General features: G+C 44.9%; 1 pseudogene; it reads left to right on the top strand.

The window, feature by feature from the left end:
* The first annotated feature begins 2,235 nt into the window (after positions 1-2,235).
* Positions 2,236-2,354, top strand: LOC135048407 (5S ribosomal RNA; annotated as a pseudogene).
* The last annotated feature ends 2,599 nt before the right edge of the window (positions 2,355-4,953 follow it).

Genomic DNA, 4,953 nt, shown 5'->3' with positions numbered 1-4,953 from the left:
TTTTGCAAAAAACTGTATTATCCTCTATGATCGGTACAGGATGGTTTATGTTTAATAATGATTTGCTGTTTAGCATAATACTTCCCTGATCTACATCAGGTATAGATAGACCCATTGGGGCGATGTTTGCACAGACCTTGTCCAGTTTAGCTGAAATGTTAATTCTTACACTATTAACCCATGCAGCTCACTACTTGCGGTATATCCCCAACAGCTTCACCAATAAGACAAGCTGATGAACTGAATGTAAATAAATCATCGACTTCACAGGCTACACATGATAATCATCAGACGATGAAAGCTCTATATACTCTACTTCAGCATACGAAGAACAGGTAAAAGGTATCAGCTAAATGAATAAGCTGATAAATGAGAGCAAAAAAAGGCTAGTTTGTCAATAAAGGCAGCAGAGCCTGGGGTAAAATAAGGCACCTGTGTTTAAACGTCCCAAAGGCCCTCTCGCGAGGGCAGAATTCAGGAAAAAGGTTTGGGTTACACCCAATAAAGTAGAATACCCGGTAAATGGGATTCCAATATCTTTTTCCAGCTGGGAACTGTTTAAAATAGGGAAGTGCCTCCCAAAATATATATGCATGTCATTGATAGTGCAAAAATCTATATGGCCTCTGCCATCAAAAGAGGAATGGTTTTCAAAAAAAGAACATATTCCCTTTGTCTGGGGCAGTCATAAGACCAGCCATGACTTCACCTTGCAATCTACGGCTACACCACACTGGATAGGCCCAATCTCACTAAATCTTGGAAGCTAAGCAGTGTTGGGCCTGGTTAGTTCTTGGAGGGGAGACCACCTTGAAATAGCAGGTGCTGTAGGCACATTGGGGCTGAGGTACTGGAAGACAGGTTTTTAGCGCCTGCAAGTGAGCAAGGATCCCATATACTGTAGCTCATATGGACACTAATGTTCTAGGGCATCAGCGATAACAATAGCTGTTTGCAGAGCAGTTTGGCTAACATACATGGAAAGCTGATTCAGAATCTAAGAAGGTTCTGGAAACTTTGTCTTGGCTGGAAGTTTCTGTTTGGGAAGGAGTTAACAGTTATTCTGGAGTCAGAAACAGACTCCAAGAAGGTCACGTTTTCTTCCACATATAACCCCAAACCTAGGGGTCCGGTTTCGGCCTTGTCGGTCATAAAGCCAACTTCCAAACCAGAGGATAAGCCATCAGCATGATGGTGCGGACCTCCGTCTGGAGGACTCTAAAAGGATAAGTTTGCACAGATCTGGTAGCAGTCTACAAACAGATGCCTGGGTGCAAGAAGCGGTATCTCTAGGTTATACTTTCCCTTCTAGAACCATCCTCTTGCAAGGTTCTTCTGTTTCAGCCCATCTCGGGTAGAGGTGTAGGCGAGGAATTTGCATGAAGCAATTCAGAAAATGTTTTTGTCAGGAATAGTCATTCCAGTAACCCATGCACAAGCGGGGGCTTATTCCCACCTGGGTCAAAAACGATCCCTTGCCCCATTCTCAATTTCAAAAAGTCTAAACAGATAAATTTGGGTACCATGGTTCACATGGAGACATGGCACTCCATAGTTTGGTGGGGAGCCAGTACACTACATAGTATTCCTGGATAAGTCATGAGTCTTACCTTCAGGCTCCTATAGCACTGTCCATCAGTGGTATCTCCAGGTTTACCATCCTTCAGCAACATTTCAGTTTAGACCTTACCCCTTGGGTTAGCCACAGCCCCAGAGTATTTACCAAAATGATTATGGCAGTTTATCTCCGCTAGCAGGGGATAAGGAAATTGCCATACCTTGACCACCTTTTTTATCCTGGCACAAATACAGGAAAAGTTTCTGTGCCATCTACAAAATAACTTGTCTACAGAGGCACGGGTGGTTCATAAATTGGAAAAATCATCTCTGGTTTTGTAACAACAGATGACTCACGGTGGGGCTGTACTGAATTCAAGTCTGCAGAAAATAGTTACCTCGGAACAAGATATCCAAGGTAAACTTAGAGGAGTTATTACATAAACAATATCAATTCATGCAGCAATGCGAATGATGGGTTTGATGGTGAGTAGACATGGTGGAGTGTGCACAATTCCACTCAGGATCTCTCCAGCATCTATTTCCATTTACAGCCGCATCACACTGGATGCCCAATCTCATTTGATGTTGGAAGTTAAGGTTGGGCTGGTTAAACTCTCTGATAAGAGACCATCTGTGAATACCAGGTGGTGTAGGTGGGCCAGATGGACAATAACCATCTACAGCCATACCACACTGGATATGCCCAATCTCACCTGTTCTTGCAAGCTAAGCAGTGTGGGGCCTGGTTAGTACTTGGATGGGAGAACACCTGGGAACACCAGGTGCTGTCCCTATAACAAACAAGTATGTGGTACTGGCAGAAAAGGTAAGAAAGTCAGTAGCCTGGGGGCTACAGACATTCCATCTAGACCAGAGGACACCTTTTTGGATATCAGGTTGGGAGATCCTGACAACAAATACCAGTCTTCAGGGTTGTGGGGGCCATTGTCCGGAAGATTATGATTCCGGGGACTATGGGCCACAGAAGAAAGTTGCCTGCTAATAAACCTGTTAGCTCTTCGGGCCATATACTGGGTCCTGATTCAGGCACGGGACACTCCTAAAGGAAAACCGGTCCAGATCCGCAAGGACAAGGAAATGGCAGTAGTGTACCTCAACTTTCAGAGAGGAACACGCAGCTAAACAGCAAGGAAGGACGTAAGTCACATACTAAAGTGTTCAGAACTCCATCTTCCAGCCTTGTCCGCAGTGTTTGTTCCTGGGGTCCTAAATTGAAGAGCAGATTTTCTCAGTCGATACGCCATTCACGTAAGCGAATGGGCTTTACACCCTAAAGTCGTTTCAGACTCAGGTAGACAAGTGGGGTTGGCCAGAGATAGATCTCATGGAGTCCCATCTGAACAACAAAGAGCCCATAATTGGGTCAGGAACAAAGGATCAGGGAGTGATCTTTGTGGACGTTTTTTTAATGGGAATTTCATTTCACTTATGTGTTTTCTCAAATCATCCTGCTACCCAGGATAGTGAGGAAAATACAACAAGGAGGCCGGGATTCTAATAAGCCCCGGCTTGGCCCAGAAGGCATTGGTACACGGATCCGCAGAAAATGTCAAATGCCATTTCTGTTTCCGCTACGCCCAGATCTACTAAGACAGGGTCCTTGTTATCACAGATATCTGGATCAACTGTCTTGACAGCGTGGCTCTTGAAATCTATATCCTGAAGTCCAGAGGATTCTCACAGATGCTCAGAGCAAGGAAAACTTCCTTAACTTTTATTTATCACCAAATATAGCAATTTGGTGCAATGGAAGAGGTATGGACCCGAAAACTTTCCAGGGTTCTGGCATTTCTTCAGGCAGGAATGGATAAAGGTTAGAGGCGGCTACCTTAAGAATGCAAGTGTCAGCATTGACTGTATGGTTCCGAAAGAAAATTGCTAAATTGCAGGATGTGCACACTTTTTCCAGGGAATGCTGCGCATTCAACCTCCTTTTGTTCCTACTACAGTGTCTGGGGACCAAAGTCTAGTCCTCAAAGCCCTTCAAGTTGCTCGGTTTAAACCACTAAAGTGGATTTTAAATGGTTGACAGCTAAAGTTCTCTTTCTGCTAACTATGGCATCAGCTAGAAGAGTGTCAGATTTAGGAGCGCTGTCATGTTAATCTCCTTGTCTGATGTTTATCCAGATAAAGTAGTTCTCAGAACTAGGTCTGGGTATCTTCCTAAGGTGGGGTCTAGATTCCACCTTAATGAAGAAATTATAGTCCCGGTTTTTCAGGAATTGGGATTTTCTGCGGGAGATGCATCGCTGGACGTAGTCCGGACATTAAGGATCTACCAGTGCCATCAGAAAGACAGATTCTCTCTTCATTCTCTACGGATTTCACAAGAGGGGATGGCCTGCTACTAAACAGATGCTAGCAAGATGGCTTCGAATGATGATTTCAGAAGCATATTCTCGAGAGATTTGGGTTAGGGTATTAGGTACAGGGGTTATGGTTAGGGAGAGGCTTGGGTTAGGGTATTAGGTGCAGGGGTTATGGTTAGGGAGAGGTTAGGGTATTAGGTGCAGGGGTTGTGGTTAGGGAGAGATTTGAGGTTAGGGTATTAGGTGCAGGGGTTGTGGTTAGGGAGAGATTTGAGGTTAGGGTATTAGGTGCAGGGGTTATGGTTAGGGAGAGGTTTAGGTTAGGGTATTAGGTGCAGAGGTTATGGTTAGGGAGAGGTTTGGGTTATGGTATTAGGTGCAGGGGTTATGGTTAGGGAGAGGTTTGGGTTAGGGTATTAGGTGCAGGGGTTATGGTTAGGGAGAGGTTTAGGTTAGGGTATTAGGTGCAGGGGTTATGGTTAGGGAGAGGTTTGAGGTTAGGGTATTAGGTGCAGAGGTTATGGTTAGGGAGAGGTTAGGGTATTAGGTGCAGGGGTTATGGTTAGGGAGAGATTTGAGGTTAGGGTATTAGGTGCAGGGGTTGTGGTTAGGGAGAGATTTGAGGTTAGGGTATTAGGTGCAGGGGTTATGGTTAGGGAGAGATTTGAGGTTAGGGTATTAGGTGCAGGGGTTATGGTTAGGGAGAGATTTGAGGTTAGGGTATTAGGTGCAGGGGTTGTGGTTAGGGAGAGATTTGAGGTTAGGGTATTAGGTGCAGGGGTTATGGTTAGGGAGAGGTTTGAGGTTAGGGTATTAGGTGCAGAGGTTATGGTTAGGGAGAGGTTAGGGTATTAGGTGCAGGGGTTATGGTTAGGGAGAGATTTGAGGTTAGGGTATTAGGTGCAGGGGTTGTGGTTAGGGAGAGATTTGAGGTTAGGGTATTAGGTGCAGGGGTTATGGTTAGGGAGAGGTTTGAGGTTAGGGTATTAGGTGCAGAGGTTATGGTTAGGGAGAGGTTAGGGTATTAGGTGCAGGGGTTATGGTTAGGGAGAGATTTGAGGTT

The sequence above is a fragment of the Pseudophryne corroboree genome, unplaced genomic scaffold (assembly GCF_028390025.1).
Source record: "Pseudophryne corroboree isolate aPseCor3 unplaced genomic scaffold, aPseCor3.hap2 scaffold_958, whole genome shotgun sequence".
Classification (NCBI taxonomy): domain Eukaryota; kingdom Metazoa; phylum Chordata; class Amphibia; order Anura; family Myobatrachidae; genus Pseudophryne; species Pseudophryne corroboree.
The sequence above is the reverse complement of the archived record's forward strand: the minus strand, read 5'-3'. Positions and strand labels throughout refer to the sequence as shown.